The sequence below is a fragment of the Mobula hypostoma genome, chromosome 5 (assembly GCF_963921235.1).
Source record: "Mobula hypostoma chromosome 5, sMobHyp1.1, whole genome shotgun sequence".
NCBI classification, from domain to species: domain Eukaryota; kingdom Metazoa; phylum Chordata; class Chondrichthyes; order Myliobatiformes; family Myliobatidae; genus Mobula; species Mobula hypostoma.
Genome location: NC_086101.1, coordinates 122,231,614 through 122,252,118, shown reverse-complemented (window position 1 = coordinate 122,252,118; position 20,505 = coordinate 122,231,614). Strand labels below are relative to the sequence as shown.

Below are 20,505 nucleotides of genomic sequence, written 5' to 3'. Positions count from 1 at the left end.
AAAGAGGGGTGAAGAATTGGTGCAAGGGGCAGGGTTTCAGATTTCTGGAACATAGGGATCTCTTCTGGGGAAGGTATGACTTGTACAAATGGATGGGTTACACCTGAGCTTGAGGGGGACCAATATCCTTGTGGTCAGGTTTGCTAGAGCTGTTGGGGAGGCCTTAAGCTAATTTGGCAAGAGGATGGGAACCGAAATGACAGGGCTGAGGATCTGGCAGTTGGTATACAAGATGATGCATTGTGTAGAGAGACTGTGAAGAAGAACAGGCGGATGGTAGGACAAGATTTCTGTTGGTGGGATGAGTAGAAGTGTAACATGGGGACAAAATCGAAAAGGGCGATGAATACAGGACTGAAGGTGAATTTGAATACACACAGTATATGGAATAAAGTAGATGATCTTGTAGTGTAGTTAGAGATTGGCAGGTATGATGTTGTGGACATCACTGCGTCGTGGTTGAAATAAGATTGTAGCTGGGTACTTAACATCCAAGGACACACTTTATATCGAAAGAACAGGCAGGTAGGCAGAGGAGGTGGCACGTCTCTGTTGATAAAAAATGAAACCAAATCCTTAGAAAGAGCTGACGTAGGATCAGAAGATGTAGAATCCTTGTGATTTTTTTGACCAGGTCATTTCCTTGGACGGTTCCTTGAAATTTAATAACATTTGGATAGGACTGTGGACGTTGTCTGTGTGGGTTCAGCAAGGCCCTTGATAAGGTTGTCATGGCCGCATAGTCTGGAAGGTTAGGTTGAATGAGATCCAGGGGACGATCACGAGTTGGATTCATAGTTGGCTCACTGGAAGGAAACACAGGGTGATTGCTGAGGATTATTTCTTGGACTGGCGGCCCGTGTCTAGTGGAGTGCCACAGGATCAACATTCAGATCTTTGTTGTTTGCAATTGACTTCAATGATTTGGATGTGAATACACAAGCATGGTTAGTAAGTCTGTGAAAAGTTTACTGATATTGCAGAAAGTTATGAAAAATTACAGAGAAATATTGATTAGTTAGGTATAGAATCATACAGGCAAAAAAAGTACAGCACAGAAGCATGGCCTTTGGCCCATTTAGTCCATGCCAAACCAATTGAACTGCCTAGTCCCATTGAACTGCACTGGAACCATAGCCCACCATACCCCTCCCATCCACGTACCTATCCAAACTTTTCCTAAATGTTGAAATCGAACCTGCGTCCATCACTTCCACTGGCAGCTCGTTCCACATTCTCCCCACACTCTCAGTGAAGAAGATCCCCTCATGTTTCCCTTAAATGCTTCACGTTTCACCCTTAACCTATGACCTCTACTTCTTGTCTCACCCAACCTCAGTGGAAAACGCCTGCCTGCATTTACCTATTTATACCCCTCATAATTTCATATACCACAATGTAATCTCCCCTCAGTCTTCTGCATTCCAAGGAATAAGGTCCTAACCTATTGAATCTTCCCTTATAACTCAAGTTGCCCAGATCCAGCAACATCCTTGTAAAGTTCCTCTGCACTCTTTCAACCTTGTTTACACCTTTCCTGTAGGTAGGTGACCAAAACTGCACACAATACTCCAAATCCTCACCAATGTCTTACACAACTTCAACATAACATCCTACTTCCAATACCCAATATTTTGACTTGCGAAGGCCAATATGCCAAAACCTTCCTAAAGACCCTGTCTCCCTGTGCCACCACTTTCAATGAATTATCGATTGTATTCTCAGATCTCTTTGCTCTACCGCACTCCTCAGTGCCCTACCGTTCACTGTGTAAGACCTACCTTGGTTGGTCAACCTCACACTTGTCTGCATTAAATTCCATCTGCCATTTTTCAGCTCATTTTTCCAGTTGGTCCAGATCCCACTGCAAGCTCTGATAGTCTTCCTCGCTGTCCACTGTACCCCAATCTTGGTGTCATCTGCAAATTTGCTGACCCAGTTAACCACAATATCATCTGGATCATTGATGAAGATGACAAACAACAGCAGACCCAGAACTAATCTGTGTGGCACTCTACACTAGTTACAGGTGTGCAGTCAGAGAAACAACCCTCTGTTTGGCTTCTCCCGCAAAGCCAATGTCTAATGCAATTTACAACCTCATCTTGAATGCCAAGTGACAGAACCTTCCTGACCAAGTAAGATGCGGACTGATCCAAAGGCACTGTCAAAGGCCTTTCTAAAGTGCATGTAGACAACATCCGCTGCCTTGCCTTCATCAATTTTTCTGGTAACTTCCTTGAAAAACTCTATAAGATCGGTAGACAAGACCCACTACGCACAAAGGCATGCTCACTATCCCTAACCAGTCCCTGTCCAAATACTCATATATCCGGAACCTTAGAATGCCTTCCAATAACAGTTACACTACTGATGACAGGCTCATTGGCATTTAATTTCCTGGTTTACATTTAGAGCCTTTCTTAAACAGCGAAACCACATTAGCTATCCTCCAATCATCTGGTACCTCACCTGTCACTAAGGATGATTTAAATATCTTTGTTAGAGCCCCTGCAATTTCTGCACTTGCTTTCCACAGGGTCTGAGGGAACACCTTGTTAGGCCCTGAGGATTTATCCATCCTAATTTGACTCAAGACAGCAAACACCTCCTCCTCTGCAATCTGTACAAGGTCCATGATCTCAATGCCACTTTGCCTCACCTCTATAGACTCTGTGTCCATCTCCTGAGTAAATACAGTTGCAAAAATACATTTAAGATCTCCCCCATCTCTTTTGGCTCCATGCATGGATTATCATTCTGATCTTCCAGAGGACCAATTTTGTCTCTTGCAATTTTTTGCTCTTTTCTGTGGAATCCCTTAGTATTCTCCTTCATCTTGTCTGCTAGGGCAAATTCATGCCTTCTTTTAGCCCTCCTGATTTCTTTATTAAGTATTCTCTTGCATTTATTATCCTCCATAAACACCACATTTGTTCCTACCTGCCATGTGTCTAATTTTTCTTCTTAACCAGGGCCTCAATATCTCTTGAAAACCAAGGTTCCCTAAACATGTTATCTTTATCTTTTATTCTGACCATCACATACAAGCTTTGTACTCTCAAAATTTCACTTTTGAAAGCCTTCCACTTATCAAGAAAACCTTTACCAGAAAAAAACCTGACCCAATTCACACTTTCTGGATCCTTTCTGATACCATCCAAACTGGCCCTTCTCCAGTTTAGAATCTCAACCTGCAGACCAGACCTATCTTTTTGCATATTTACTTTGAAACTAACAGCACTGTGATCACTAGATGCAAAGTGTCCCCCTACACAAACTTCTCTTATTTGTCCTGTTTCATTTCATAATAGGAGACTAAGTATCGCACACTCTCTCATTGGGACTTCTGTGTAAAAGTGAAAACGAAGCAATCTAAATTAATTACAAATATAAAGCACAAAATAATTGATTGCATAAGTATCCACCCCATTTAATATGACACCTGAAATCATCACTGGTGCAGCAAACTGGTTTCAGAAGTCACATAATTGATTAAAAGAAGATCACAGTGTGCAGTCAAGGTGTTTCAATTGATTGTGGTAAAAATGCACCTGAATCTGGAAAGTCCAATTGCTGGTGCGTCAGTACCCTGACAAAAACCACACCAAGAAGATAAACAAACACTCCAAGCAACTCCACGAAAAGGTTATTGAAAAACACAAGTCAGGAGATAGATAAAAGAAAATTTCCAATTCACTGAATATCCCCTTGGAGTACAGTTAAGTCAGTCATTAAGAAATGGAAAGAATATGGCACAGCTGTAAATCTGCCTAGAGCAAGCCATCCTCAAAAACTGAGTGACAGTACAAGAAGGGGACTAGTGAGGGAGGCCACCAAGAGACCTATGACAACTCTGGAGGAGTCACAAGCTTCAGTGGCTGAGATGGGAGAGACTGTGCATAGGACAACTGTTGCCCGGGTGCTTCACCAGTCACAGCTTTATGGGAGAGTGGCAAAGAGAGAGCCACTGTTGAAAAGAAATATATGAAATTTTGGCTAGAGTTTACCAGAAGGTATGTGGAAGACCCTGAAGTCAGCAGGAAGAAGGTTCGATGGTCTGATGAAACCAAAATTGAGCTTTTTGGCCATCAGACTAGATGCTATGTTTGGCGTAAGTCAAACACCACACGTCGTCAAAAACACACTATCCCTATAGTGAAGCATGATGGTGGCTGCCTCATGCTGTGGGGATGCTTCACTGCAGCAGGCCCTGGAAGGCTTGTCAAGGTAGAGAGTAAAATGAATACAACAAAATACAAGGAAATCCTGGAAGAAAACCTGATGCAGTCTGCAAGAGAACTGTGACTTGGGAGAAGATGTATATTCTAGCAAGACAATGACCCCAAGTATAAAGCCAAAGCTACACAGGAATGGCTTAAAAACAACAAAGATAATGTCCTGGAGTGGCCAAGTCAGAGGCCAGACCTCAATCCAATTGAAAATTAATGGCTGGACTTGAAAAGGGCTCTTCACTCATGATCCCTATGCAATCTGACAGAGCTAAGCAGTTTTGTAAAGGAGAATGGGGAAAAATTGCAGTGTCTGATATGCAAAGCTGATAGTGACCTATCCACACAGACTCAAGGCTGTAATTGCTGCCAAAGATACATCTACTAAATACTGACTTAAAGGAAGTGAATACCTATGCAATCAATTATTTTCTATTTTCTATCTGTAATTAAATTAGATCCCTTTATAGAGATCTATTTCCACTTTGACTCAAGAGTTTTTTTCTCTTGATCAGTGTAAAAAAAAGCCAAATTAAATCCACTGTGAAACAATAAAACATGAAAGCTTCCACGGGAGTGAATACTTTTTGTAGGCACCGTTCATGGGATGACGAAGTAAATGTTTGGCTTGCTGGCCTTCATCAGTCAGAGCAATGAGTACAAAAGTTAGGAAGTTATGTTGCAGTTATGTAAGACATTGGTGGGGCCGCGCATAGAGTATTGTGTACAGTTTTGGTCACCCTGTTACAGGAAAGATGTTAATGAACTAGAAAAAGTGCAGAAAATATTTACCAGAATGTTGGCAAATCAGACCTTGGGGCCTGAATTACAGTACAAGAAGAGGTTGTATAGGCTAGGATTTCTCCAGAATATTGGAGATTGCAGATGGTCTTTTTTCCTAGAGAGGAACTGCAATAAAAGGCAATGTTTTAAGATCGGGGCGAGAGATTTACAAGGGCCACTAGGATAGCTCCTTCATGCAAACAATAGTGTGCATTTGGGATAAGATGCCAGGAACAGTGGCTAAGCACACTAGCAACATTTAAATGCCATCCAGATAAGTACACGGATGGGAGAGGTTTAGAGGGTTATGGACCAAGCCTGGACAGAGAGAACCAGAAAACTGAGCTGAAGGGCCTGTTCTCCGCTAGGTGTCATTGTGTTCCATTAGTGGAGAGCAAGTTTGCTGGAATCTCCATCAAGTCCGTCTGAGATGAAGGTCAGCTGCACACTCATTCTGTCAGAAAAGTGGCTCCTAGATACCAGCTCTGAAGCAACCTTCCTGCTAGAGGGTTTCACCTCTTTTCGAGCTGAGAATTCCCAGGATCTCTGGCAGGACCCACAGTGGAGGTTGATCTATCTATTTTAAGGAGAACTGGTGTGCGAGTACTTCAGTAGAGACAACCCACGGTTCACCTGTGGTAGAGTTCTTAATTCTGTAATGATGACTTGCAAACTGCACACCCTGATGGTTTCTTTATTGTTGTTGGCAACTTCAACCATGCTAACTTAAAAAGAGTCCTGCCTAAATACTATCTGCATGTTGACGTTGCTCCCAGAGGTATTAGACCTTGTTTACACCAACGTCCCTGGTGCATACAAAGCTGCTCCCTGCCCCCACCTCAAACACTCTGTCCACGTATCTGTTATGGCACTGATTCGACCAGTTAAACCAGTTCACAAGGGAATAAAGATCTGGCCAGAAGGAGCAATCTCAGCATTGTGGGATTGTTTTGAACACATGGACTGGAACATGTTCAGATACCTGGCTACCTATGACCGTCATATTAACTTTGATGAATATATGAGATCTGTGCTTGGCTTCATAGAGAAGTGCATTGATGATATCACTGTTATTAGACACAACCATGTGCGGGGAAATCAGAAACCACGGGTGACAGTAGAGGTCCAGGAGCTCCAGATATGGCTGAGAGACCTGACTGCTGCCTTCAGGTCAGGGCATAAGGCAGCTCTCGGTTCAGCAAGAGCCTAAGACTCTTGCCCAGTACTGTAGTAATTTTATGTATTGCACTGTACTGCTGCCGCAAAAAAAAACTAATTTCATGACGTATGTGAATGACGATAAACCTCAATCTGATGTGGGTCCCTGCTGTAGACAGAGAGTGGGAAGGGGTCAGGGAGAGGGGAATCATGGCTGGGAAAAGGGGAAGTGAGAAGGGAGGGAGCAGGAAGCTTCAGAGAGATATTCTGTAATTATCAATAAATAAATTGTTTGGAACCCTGTGCCCTTGCCCGGTGTCTCAGGGCTGGGTGTGTCTGCACCTGTACCACCCTCTGCCCCTGGCATTCTCTGCCACCCGTCCCACCCCCCTCCTGTGGCACTTCACCATTCCCAACATCCTTTGTTCCTGCCAGATTTACAAACTCACTCTCTGCTCCTCATTGACAAATACAGTATTGTGCCAAAGTCTTAGGCCCCCAAGGTATTTACATGTGCCTAAGACTTTTGCAGAGTACTGTACAGCCATTTCAGTGACACCAGAGGCATGAGGTACATTTGGCAGGGCATTCAGACCAGAACAGGCTACAAGTCCACCCTGCGCACCAGCAACAGTGACGTTTCTCTTCCAGATAGGCTGCGTGTCTTTTACACTCGGCTTGATGCACAGAGCGATGTGCTGGAAAGGAAGCCCCCCCTGCCCCCACAGATACTGTGTGTGTGGCCACAGCTGATGTGGGGAAGATCCTAGCCAGGGTCAACCACGTCAAGATATTGGGCCTGATAATGTATCTGGTCAGTTGCTGAGGGACTGTGCAGCCCAGTTAACAGAAGTTCTAGCAGACATGTTCAACATCTCTCTGGAAGTGCCCACTGTCCCCATAGGCTTCAAGGTGGCCTCCATCATCCTGGAACCCAAGAGGGTGACAGTAACCTACGTTAATGACTACCTTCCAGTGGCACTGACCTCAACAATAATGAACTGCTTTGTTCAGCTGGTCATGAATCACATTAAATCCCATTTTCCTGCTACATTGTACCCATCCCAGTTTGCTTATCGCTCACATTGGTTCACTGATGATGCCATAGCCTCTGTACTACGCACTCCACTCTCTGTCCTGTCACATTTCTACCCCCCCCCAACTTCTAACCAATTTTTATAGGAGTACCATTGACAGCGTCCTGACCAACTGCATCACCATCTGGTACGAATTTGTAAGGCATCTGGCCACAACTCCATACAAATGACTGTGAGAACTGCTGACAGAAACATTGGGGTTTCCCTTCCACCCATCAGAGATATTTATCAGGAGCACTGTGTACACAAGATCCTTAGCACTGTCAATCATCCCTCCCTACCGTTCAACAATATCTTTGACCTCCTACTATTAGGCAGGAGATACTGTAGCATTAGGATGAGAACTGTTTGGATGGGAAACAGCTTTGTCCCCCCACACCATGAAGCTACTGAACTCCCTGCCACCAGCCAGGTCACATTGTGCATGAAGCACCAGTAACATTATGTAGTTTACTTTTTAGCTGGTGTTATTGTCTGTTAATTTATTTGTGGTAATGTTACTTTGTGTGATACGTGTGTGAATTATACTGTACCATGTTGTGCAGCTTGTTCTGTATTGTTTGGCGGTGTACGGTTGAATGACAATAAACTGAACCTGTATCGTGTTGGGGATTCTGCCGTCCGAACGAGGTGATACCAGCCTTAAGATCAGAGACTCTTTACAGGTGAATGGAGAAATGATGAATCTGAGGGATGAGTATGAGATAATTTATGTACATGAATAAGTTTTGTTTTAATGTTTGATTACCTGTAAGTGCTTCATTATGGGACCTAAATTGCAGTTTTTTTGATTATTTTAATATATAGACATTTTAAATCTTAAAATTTACAAGACATATTTCAATATTTCTAAAACCCTTCATTGCTCAATTAATTTGCGATAGTTTTAAAGGATGTCAAGGATATGGAGAAGATTTAAGGTCCCTGACAAGGTTGAACATGGGCTGAGCCTTCATTTGCTTTTTTATTTATTGACCAAATTGATGGGATATTTGACCTTGCTAGGTCTAATACTGCCGCACTCAGCAGAAAGGGTACCCAGCCTTGAACTCCAGACCTAACCTCCAGCTGACCTACTGGGCTAGATTCCAGGCCACCCAACAACCTGGCCGAGGTCTAACCCTACCCACCCAGTGGTTCAGATTCTCAGCCTGGATCCCCCACTATCTAAAAATCTATAGATCGCTGCCTTGAGTATGCACTGCGACTGAACTTCCACAGTCCCGTGAATGAAGAATTCCAACATTTGGATTCCGGTAGGACGGGGGCGCATTCGGACGCAGCGGCCTCTCTGGTTCCAAACAAAGGTGCAGTTGCTCGTCCGTTATATGTTTCTTATGATTGAAAGACACTGCTGGGTATTAAGAGTTTTAAGTATGGGGGGTGTCTATCCCACTAGCGAGTTTCTTGATAACGGCGGAGCTGGACTTATTGCACACCGTGTTGCAGCCTGCTTCAGCCGCCGGGGGAAAACGGCAGCAAAGGTGGTGTGCGGAGGCAGTGCATCATCCAGCAAGTGATGGAAATGATCGGCTTGGACGGTTGTATTGTGATCGCAGGACCCTGTTGGGCATTGGTAATGTGGAATACTGCTGGTGTGATTCATTGGTTCATTGCTGAGACTGATGGCAGTGGTGGGGGGGAGCTGTGTGGCCACAGGGTCGCCCGTTCAGCCGCTGGGGAGGGAGGAGCCAGAGCTGACTGTGTGCGGCTTGATCCCATACTGGGTTGGGGGTCACCCCTCCCATCGGTGCTGCTCTCCAGTTTTCGCTCGTTGGAAGACAAGCTGCACTGTGTTCATCTGCAACTGCACTTGCACAAGGTGAGGAACTGCTGGATCTTGTTTTCGCAGAAATATGACTCCATCAATCAATAGGCCATGGCGCTCAGGGTCCTGGGCTATATGATGATTATTTTAAATATTTTTTGTCACTATGTTTTTCTGCTGTCATAACTGCGGCCCCGGCAGCATGGCAGCTAGTGGGAGGCTATTACAGCGCAGGGTGTCGGAGTTCAGGGTTCAATCCTGGTGACAAATGCAAGGAGTTTGTACATCCACCCCTGGAATGTGTGGGCTTTCTCCGGGTGCTCCGGTTTGCTCCCACAGTCAAAAGATGTACCAGTTAGAAGATTAATTGGTCATTGGAAATTGTCCTGTCACTAGGTTAGGTTTAAGTCAGGGTTTGCTGGGCAGTGTGGCTCGAAGGACCAGAAGAGCCTATTTTGTGTGGTATCTCTAAAATAAATCATTGTATGTGCTGTGTGTTGTGTGTGACTGCTGGAACCATGCTTTGCACCTTGTCCCCAGGGGAACGCAGCCTCGTTTGGCTATATTCATGTGTATGGTTGAATGACAATTAAATTTGAACTTGAAAGTTACCACCCTCTGAGTAAAGGAATCTTCTTATCTTAGTCCTGAACGACTGGCTCTCCATTTTTTGACTATGACCTTTTGCCCTGGCATTTAATCATCAAACATTAATCCTGATCCATTTAAGAACTTACTTTCTTTCCACTGAGATTGTCATCCATTGTTTGAGCCTACTGAGAGTGCAGGCCTGTCTGTTGGCCCTCATCCAAGGAATCAATCTGGTAAAGCTTTGTTGCTCTTACTCTTTCATAGCTCTATCCTTTCTTAGTAGGGAGTCCAGCCCAGTATATAGTATTCTAGGTACAGTCTCAGTATAATTGAAGCAAGCTATCTTTCCTCTGTACTCTAATCCTCCTGCAATAAAGGCCATATACTCTACCATTGTTTTTCTCATTGCCTCCTGCACCTACATGCTCACTTACCGTGACTCATCTTAATATTTTTAAAATAACATTACCTTTTTGCCTTTTCTGCTAAAGTGGATGACCTTGTATTTTTCCACATCATATTCTATTTCTCATATCTTGATCATTCACTTAGTCTATCTACTACCTCCTGAAGCTTTTCTTAATCTTCCTGATAAGGTACATTGGCTTTGTGTCATTAGCAAAGCGGGATACATTTTGTTTGATCGCCAATTAGGGCCAATATTAGATACTGCAAATTCTGGAGGACACAATCACCCTCATAGTTATGGTGTTGCACGGCACAGAAACACGCAGTTCAGCCCACAAGTCAATGCTGACCTTCAAATATCCATCCATACTAAACCCATTTTGCACAGCCTTCTATGTTGATTCAAATGATTATCTAGGTATTTTTTAAGTTTAGTGACTTTGTCTCCAACCCCTGTCACGCTCCATTAATAAGTTGCGCTCTAAGTTGCAAAGGGCTCCAATGGGAGTGTGAGATGGGCCCTCAATCTGCACTAGGCATGTTCTTTGCCTCACAATTGATTTGCCAAGAAGACATTGTAACTATGAGATGACCTTTGAATGAAATGTTTCTGGAAGTGTTTCTGACAATCCCCAAGCTAAGAACCTTTTCTGACATGCTGATGAAAAACCAGTAATATTCCCATAAACTCTGACCCAAATTTTGCACAAATAGACGTGTCCTGGTCCTCAGTGATAAAGAGGGCATTCAGACAACACACTGAAGAACTATGACCCACCCTTCACCTTTATTTTGATACCTTATAAATTTCACTTGGGTGAGTTTTCTTTTGACTCGTCTAGTATCCGGGTCATATTTGTAATTATGTGATGATTTTCAGTCTTCAGCTATGTTTCCAGTTAAGTAATGGTTTCAATTTAGCTGATCATATTTAGCAGATGCTCAAAAACCACATCAGAAAAAAACTGACTTTTTAATTTGACCTTTGTTAAAATGGCAGACCTCACTAGCCTGACAGACCTGCCACAGATTTTTAATAGCCCTTCCTTCAAAATATTTGATTTACTTATTGCTGTTCAAAATAATCCTGTTTAATAATTGTTCTGGGGGAAGATTCCCTTTGTGTGTAATGTCCAACAAAATCATAATAATTTATAAAGAATACTTTGAGGATTTTTTTATGTACAGTACATGGAGGAAATCTTTTCTCTTGCATTGGTTACATCAATTAGAAGAGGGTAGTCACAGAGCATCACTGCAACAAAACATTTTCTATGTTAAGTAAAGAATTGCGTATTTTAACAATTTAAATACTATATAAATTCAGATAGGTCTTTCAAGAAATCTGCTCAATATACATAGCCAGCTTCTTGAATCTTCAAAGGAGAATAAAAAGGGACAGATATGTTATATTGAGTCAAAGGTACAATTACAGTTTAAATCTTGTTTTGTGTTCATTTAACCCAAATGATCTTTTCACTTTTTCACTATCTCATCCCAAACTGCCCACAATACCGAGGGCAATAAATCTTTGTCAAGAAATCACTTTGTGGGGTGAATAACCAGCATTGACGCCGATTCCCTACAAAAACTCATTTCTGGTAACGTGAGATCAGCTGGGGACAGTCATGTCAACTTATCAGACTTTTTACTCTCCAGTATTGATCCTGTTCTACACCGGTGTAAGTCATATTGCTGGCTAATGCTATTGACTAACTATCAGTCTTCCTCCAGAAGTGTAGAGGTTTGCAGCTCTTTCTAAACCACAGAAACCCATCAATGGACATTGATGGAAAGGCTACAAAGATGCAAGCACAGCACTGAGTACATCTCTCATCAAAGATGTTAAAAAGAGATTTGTCCATATGGCCCTGTTTGTTCACTTTCACAGTATGTATGACAAGTATGCAATAGACTCATTGGTTAAATATTCCTCAATAGCAGTTATCTACGGTCAGTGACTGGTGACTGGTCAATTGAATGGATAATGTTCACTACAATTAACCCTGCAGCTGCATAATGCCAGTACTACAATTAGTAGCCATTGCTAAGGCATGCAAGACCACCTATTTAGTCTATTAAATGCATTCCACCCTTCAATGAGATCCCATCTGATTGTAAACCGAAACTAGATTTTGTCTGCATTTGCTTAGCGTAAAACTATTCGGTTGTGGATTTGGAATGATTAACTAAGCTGGGGGATCTATTGTTTCTAACGTGAGGAAGTTCCATTTGTTGTGAGGAAATTTGCTTCTTGGTGTTATTCTAGTATGGTTCAGTGCTGACTTTATGTCATGCTCTCTTGTCCGAAGTGCACTCTCAGTTTAAATTGTTTCTTTCTAACAACCTCACCAGTTCAATTCAAACCATCCCTTATTTGGTCTCATGTTCCAATTAATGCAGTTTTATAACCTCTTCTCATGATCTGCCAAATGTGCTTTGATAGCTTCTCATTGTCTCAGTAATTCCTGTTTGGGTTCACCCATTCAATAAACAGATGATCAGATGTTAATCTCAGATTCAACACAACTAAATCACGGGATCAATTAATTTTTATTGTAAGATCTTAATTTTTTTCCACTGTAACTTGATTCAGAATCAGGTTTTGTTATCACTGTTTTATATAAAACATAGAACTTAGAAATCTACAGCACACTACAGACCCTTCGGCCCACAATGTTGTGCTGACCATGTAACCTACTCTAGAAACAGCCTAGAATTTCCCACCCACAGAGCCCTCTATTTACTGAGCTCCATGTACCTATCCAAGGGTCCCTTAAAAGACCCTATTGTATCATGAAATCTGTTATTTTGTGGTAGTAGTAGAGGCAGAGACATAACATTACTGCAGATGACAAAATAAGTAAATTAATAGTGCAAAGAAAAGGAATAATGAGGACAACAAACAACAGGAATTCTGCAGATGCTGGAAATTCAAGCAACCCACATAAAAGTTGCTGGTGAACGCAGCAGGCCAGGCAGCATCTCTAGGAAGAGGTGCAGTCGACGTTTCAGGCCGAGACCCTTCGTCAGGACTAACTGAAGGAAGAGTGAGTAAGGGATTTGAAAGTTGGAGGGGGAGGGGGAGATCCAAAATGATAGGAGCAGACAGGAGGGGGAGAGATGGAGCCAAGAGCTGGACAGGTGATAGGCAAAAGGGATACGAGAGGATCATGGGACAGGAGGTCCGGGAAGAAAGACAAGAGGGGGGGCCCAGAGGATGGGCAAGGCATATATTCAGAGGGACAGAGGGAGAAAAAGGAGAGTGAGAGAAAGAATGTGTGTATAAAAATAAGTAACAGATGGGGTGGCGGGGCACTAGCGGAAGCCAGAGAAGTCGATGTTCATGCAATCAGGTTGGAGGCTACCCAAATGGAATATAAGGTGTTGTTCCTCCAACCTGAGTGTGGCTTCATCTTTACAGTAGAGGAGGCCGTGGATAGACATGTCAGAATGGGAATGGGATGTGGAATTAAAATGTGTGGCCACTGGGAGATCCTGCTTTCTCTGGTGGACAGAGCGTAGGTGTTCAGCAAAGCGGTCTCCCAGTCTGCGTCGGGTCTCACCAATATATAAAACCCCACATCGGGAGCACTGGACGCAGTATATCACCCCAGCCGACATACAGGTGAAGTGTTGCCTCACCTGGAAGGACTGTTTAAGGCCCTGAATGGTGGTAAGGGAGGAAGTGTAAGGGCACGTGTAGCAATTGTTCCGCTTACACGAATAAGTGCCAGGAGGGAGATCAGTGGGGAGGGATGGGGGGGACGAATGGACAAGGGAGTCGCGTAGGGAGCGATCCCTGCAGAATGCAGAGAGAGGTGGGGAGGGACAGATGTGCTTAGTGGTGGGATCCTGTTGGAGGTGGTGGAAGTTACGGAGAATAATATGTTGGACCCGGAGGCTGGTGGGGTGGTAGGTGTGGACCAGGGGAACCCTATTCCTAGTGGGGTGGCGGGAGAATGGAGTGAGAGCAGATGTACGTGAAATGGGGGAGATGCGTTTAAGAGCAGAGTTGATAGTGGAGGAAGGGAAGCCCCTTTCTTTAAAAAAGGAAGACATCTCCCTCGTCCTACAATGAAAAGCCTCATCCTAAGAGCAGATGCGGCGGAGACGGAGGAATTGCGAGAAGGGGATGGCGTTTTTGCAAGAGACACGGTGAGAAGAGGAATAGTCCAGATAGCTCTGAGAGTCAGTGGGCTTATAGTAGACATCAGTGGATAAGCTGTCTCCAGAGACAGAGACAGAAAGATCTAGAAAGGGGAGGGAGGTGTCGGAAATGGACCAGGTAAACTTGAGGGCAGGGTGAAAGTTGGAGGCAAAGTTAATAAAGTCAACGAGCTCTGCATGCGTGCAGGAAGCAGCGCCAATGCAGTCGTCGATGTAGCGAAGGAAAAGTGGGGGACAGATACCAGAGTAGGCACGGAACATAGATAGATAATGAGGAAGTGTTTATGGTTTCATACACCGGTCAGAATTCTGCTAACACCAGGGAAGCAGCTGTTCCTGGGGCTTCAGGCTCCTGCACCTCCTCCCTGATGGTAGTAACGAGAAGAGGGCATGTGCCAGATGGTGAAGGTCCTTATTGATAGATGTTGTTTTCTTGAGGCTCTGCCGCTTGAAGTGTCCTCAGTGATGGAGTGAGTTGTGCCCACGATGGAGCCGGCTGAGGCTACAACACTCTGCAGGTTCTTGTGACCCTCGCACCGGAGTCTCTAGACCAGGCCATAATGCAACTCAGAAGAATGCTCTCCACCGCACAGCTATAGAAATTTGCAAGCGTCTTTAAGGACATACCAAATCACCTCAGACTGCTAACGAAGTGCAGTCACGGGTGCGCCTTCTTCATGATTGTATCAATGGGGTGGCAGGGTAACGTAGTGCCAGCGATTAGCAATCGTGGTTCAATTCCCGCTGCTGTCTGTAAGGAGTCTGTATGTTCTCTCCATGACCATATGGATTTCCTCCAGGTGCTTCCGTTTCTTCCCACATTTCAAAGACGTACGTTGGGGTTAATAAGTTGTGGGCATGCTATGTTGGCACCAGAAGCTGGCAGTATTTGTGAGCTGCCCCTAACCCATCCACGGACTGTGCTGGTTGTTGTTGTGAACAACATAGTTCACTGCATGTTTCCATGTTTAAGTGTGTCTCAGACAAATAAAGCTCTTCTTATGTGTTTGACCCAGGACATATCCTCAAAAATGTTGACACGCGGGAACTTCAAGATGGTCACCCTTCCCACCACTAATCCATCAATGAGGATTTGTGCGTGCTCTCCTGACTTCTTCTTCCTTAAGTCCACGATCATTCCCTTGGTCTTGCAGACACTGAGTACAAGGTTGTTGTTGTGAAACCACTCAACTAGTTGATCTACCTCATTCCTGTTTGCCTCCTTGTTGCCACCTGATACCTTACCAATAACAGTAGTTTCATCTATGAATTTATAGATGGCTAGCCACACAGTCATGAGTGTAGAGAGATTAGAGCAGTGGGCTAAGCCACCATCCTTGAGGTGAACGTGTTGATTGCCAGTGAGATGTTATTACTGATCCGCACTGACTGAGGTTTCCCAATGAGGAAGTCAAGGATCCAGCTGCAGAGGAAGGTCCAGGTTTTGAAGCTTGGTGATTAATACTGAGGGTACGATGGTGCTAAACACTGAGCTGAGCTGTAATCAATAAGCCTGACATATATTTCACTGTTGTTAAGGTGCTCCAAAGCAGAATGGAGAGCCAGTGACAAGGCATCCACTGTAAACCTGTTGCGCTGTGGGCAAACTGCAATGGGTCCAGTCCCTGCTCAGGCAGAAGATAATTCTTGCCATAACCATCCTCTTGAAGCACTTCATTATAGTAGATGAGATGACTACCGGTCAATCATCACTGAGGCAGCTTACCCTGCTCTTCTTGGGCACTGGTATGATTGCCACCATTTTCACCTTAGACTGCAGCTAGAGAGAGATTGAAGAGGCTTTGGAACACTTCAACAAGTTTGTTGGCACAGGTTTTCTGTAACCTATCAGAAACACCATCAGGGCCTGATGGTTAGTGAGTGTTCACCCTCTTGAGGGAAGTTCTGACATTGACCTCAAGACAGAGTTCACGGGGTCACTGGATGCTGCGGGAATTCACATAGGTGTAGAGTTATGTTCTCTTTCAAAGTGTCCTTAAAGGCTTTGAGTTCATCAGGAAGTATCACTGTCATTTATGCTGTTAGTTTTCGCCTTGTAGGAACTAAATGGGATGCAAACCCTATCACAGCTGTCGCGCATCCGATTGTTTCCCTAACTTCACACGGAATTACATTTTTGCTCTCACAATGACCTTCTGTAGGTCACATCTGGATTTCTTGCAGGATTCCAGATCGCTGGACCTGAATGTCACAGATCTTGCCCTCACCGGGCTGCAAATCTCCTGGTTCATTCACGACTTCTGGTTCAGGGAAATTTGGTGTGTTCTCGAATGCACAACCTCACTCTATATCATAACTATTTGTACAAATACATGTACTGAAGGCAAACTATTCAAAATAACAATGTGTCCAGGGAAACTAAGATTGAATTTAGATCTTGATTATCTGTTGATGGGAACCTCTTTGTGCTTATGGTCTGAATATTTTATTTTATTTAGAGATACAGCACAGAAGAGGACCTGCCAGCCCTTCGAGCCACACCACCCAGCAAGCTTGATTTAACCCTAACCTAATCATGGGACAACTTACAGTGACCAATTAACCTACTGGTACATCCTTTGACTGTGGGAGGAAACCGGAGCACGCAGAGAAAACCCACATATTCCTCTGGGAGGACGTACAAACTCCTTACAGAGGACACCAGGATTGAACTCTCAACTCCGACATCCCAAGCTGTAATAGCGTCGCTCTATCCACTACGCTACTGCGGTGCCCTGTTCTTCCTGCTAAGAGTTGGCCTTGGCTCTAACAAAAGAACAATTGGATTTCTATAGCACCCTTTACATCCCTAAGAAATTCCGGAAACCTTTTGCAGCCAAAAAAGTGAAGCATAGTTGCTGTGGATTGCGGGAAACACAGCTGTTGTTTTGTGACCAAGATTCTGCAATAAATCCTGCCTGAGCAACCTGACGTGAAGATGTAACAAGTGAAAACTGTCTGTCAAACTATGAACACACCCGTCTGGTTGACAGGACTTCATCGTAGTCAGGTGGAAACGGTATGAAATGCCTTTTCAAACAGCTTCAAAAAAGTGAACTGAGTTGGAACATGCCATTAGAAAACAAAGGAACAATATTTGAAATGTTGTTAACAATAACCTTGAGGACCAAATGGAGTAACATAAATTGCTCCACTCCTGGCAAGCATGGACAGGATGAAGTGAATGGTGGTCTTCTATACAAATATTTTCCATAATTGTGTACTGGAATTCAAGTTACAGGATTTCAATTGTTGATCTGAACACTTTAGTTCAAATTTCACCATGGCAATTGACACGAAAACGCACTAAGTGCAACATGTGAATTTTGTTTTCTTACTTATTCATTTTGTATTCACAGGCAAGATCAACATTTGTTTTCCACCCCTTGAGAAGCAGATAGTGTATATGAAGTTCTGACGAAGGTACTTTCACAGTGTTTTTGGATTGGAAATTCCAGGATTTAGTTCTGTTAATACTCTATAGCAATAGTAATATGTTTCCAAATCAAGACTTGGAGGATAAATCACAGGTGATGGGGTTCCCTAGCTGTTCTTGTCCTTGAAGGTTTGGGAACAGGTTTCAGAGGAACTGCAGTGCACTTTGTAGGTTCTAGACACTGCAGCTAGGGTGCACTGCTAGTGGAGGTATTGCATGTTTAGGGTAGTGGAAGGGATGACAATCAAGTGGATTTCCTTGGACTGCATGGTGTTGAGCTCTGTAAAAGTTATTGCTACTGCACTCATCCAGAAAAATGGAGGTGAAATCATCAGGCTTAGATTGTAAGGTTGGGAACCACCTGATGACATCTGCTCCTGGCTGAAGGCTACGGTTACCTTATAAGGTAACTGGAGAATGCACCCTAACAGGCGTATGTAACAAGTAACAAGTAAAAGACCTTCAGGTGTCAGGAGGTATAACCGGTTCTGACTCTGACCTGCTCTTGTTGGAGTTGTTTATGGATATGTACAATAATCACTCAATATTCCCTCTGACTTTATGATGGATGAAAGAGCTGGAGTTGGTTGGGCCTAGGAAATTCTGTGATGCACCACAACTATTTTCCTTAGCACAAGGTATGACTACAACCACTGAGCGTTACCTCTTTGATATCAGATTTACCAGGGCTCTTTCATGGTATACTCCAGAGTTACCTTGATGTCCCCCACAACCACCTCCACATTTCCCAACATGGAAGAATATTGCTGGATTGAGATGCACTCTGGGGCTCCCTGTCCACCTCCTTTCATCAGTTTGGAAGTTAGATATTCATTCCCACTTCGACTGCATTTCTTTGAACTGTGGTACGTCCCCTTGTAGACATGTGCTATCCATACCATGCTTAATCTTGTGAACACACTGTGGTGTTTCCAGGTAATATAGAAGCTTCGAGATTTGGTGCTCACCCTAGCCAGATTGGATCTTCTCCCATAAATGTGCTCATTCGGCCCAGAAGGGCCATCTTGAAATTCAGTAATCCAAACAAAAAGGAATTCCTGTAAAATTAAGTTCCAAGTCATCAACACCACCCCATTACCTTTAGTTAAAGAATATTAGGGTCCTCATTCCACCACAAATACTATTTACTATATTGCAAAGTCTTTATTTTATATTTATTAATGAATTGTGGGAGCAAAAATAGCAGAAATGCCCCCCGATTCGAATTACAACTCACACTTTAAGGAACTGCTCACAGTTTGTGCAGATGTTCCCACGCAGTATTGAACTATAAAAGTACTAAAGGCTCACTACCCACCTACAGGCCTGGCACCATATCAAACTGTCAAACCGAAGGTTTCAATCCCATCAAGGAGGAGGCTATGTAGCGTCCACACCAAGACCAACAGATTCAAGTTACTTTCCCCAAGCAGTAAATCTGATCAAGAACACCTCTACCCACTAACCCATTGCTCCACACTCCCCACCATGACTACTTGATCATTTCCTGTCAGCCATCTTATGTACCAGCATTCCTATGCCTGGTGTCACTTTATGGACAAACAATCAATCTACCTGCATAGACTATATGTGTATTTATATTTACTGTGTTTTTTAAAAATTATTGTGTTCTTTATCTTATTGTGTTTTCTTTTGTACTATCTGGAGTAACAATTATTTTGTTCTCCTTTACACCTGTGTACTGTAAATGACATTAAACAATCTTGAACCTTGAATCTTAAAGGCCTCGTCTAAGAACCTCTCACGGATCCTATTCACTGTCAACCCTTTAATACTCAACATGTACAGCACTCCAATAGCCATTGTTGATAAACCACACTGTGAGTACTTCAGTCTTATCTTTGGTACTCATGTTCTGTGCCCTGCCATCTTTGTGGATGTGGATATACTTCGAGACTCTTTCTCCTGTTAATTATCCGACAACATTCACAACCAGGCTGCAGGTTCGGAACTCCACAAAGTTGGCAACACAAGCAGAAGTGGTGCATAGAAAGTGTCCGGTAAGCTTGCCTTCATCGTTGCCATTATGTTTAAGAGTCAGGAAATCATGTTGCAATTGTATAAAATTTGTTTAGGCCACATTTCGATTATTGCCTTTGGTGGTTCTGGTCACCCTTTTACAGAAATGATGTGAAAACTTTGAAGAGGGTGTAGAGGAGGTTTCACCAAGATCCTATCAATTTACCTCCTGAGTGGCTGTTACCTGTACTCAATACACTGACTTATGGAGGCCAGTCTGCCAAAAGTTCTTCTTATGACCTTATCTTCTTGTGATGTAATTTTCAAGGCATTATGGATCTATATTCCCCAATCCCTTTGTTCTACCGCACTCCTCAGTGCCCTACTTCACTGGGTAAGTTCTACCGTGGTTTGTCCTCCTAAAATGCAACACCTCACACTTGCCTGCATTCAGCCATTTTTCCCAACTGGTCCAGATCTCACTGCAAACTTTGATATACTTCCTCACTGTCAACTATGCTCCCAATCTTGGGTGTCACCTGCAAATTTGCTGATCCAGTTTACCACATTTTCATCCAAATCATTAAAAGAGAACAGCACTGATCCCTGTGGCACACCATTAGTCGTAGGCCTCCTTTCAGAGAGGCAACTATCTACTACCACTCTCTGACTTCTCCCTGTAAGCTAATATTGAGTCCAATTTACCATTCATCCTGAATGCCAAGCAACTGAATGTTTTGGACCAGTCTCCCATGAGGGACTTTATCAAAAGCTTCGCTAAACGTCCATGTAGTCCACTGCCTTTCCTCCATCAATTTTCCTGGTAACCTCCTTGAAAAACTGTAAGATTGTTTAGACTCTACCTACTACACATAAAACCAT

The 20,505-nt window shown here is 43.5% G+C and overlaps 1 long non-coding RNA gene across 1 annotated transcript in view; it reads left to right on the top strand.

Annotated features, from left to right (window-relative positions):
• Positions 1–16,694, top strand: part of LOC134346288 (uncharacterized) — a 29,159-nt gene extending 12,465 nt beyond the window's left edge. Inside the window, exon 3 of the long non-coding RNA XR_010017895.1 lies at positions 16,667–16,694. This is a non-coding gene — a long non-coding RNA (uncharacterized LOC134346288). The remainder of the gene's footprint in view (positions 1–16,666) is intronic.
• The last annotated feature ends 3,811 nt before the right edge of the window (positions 16,695–20,505 follow it).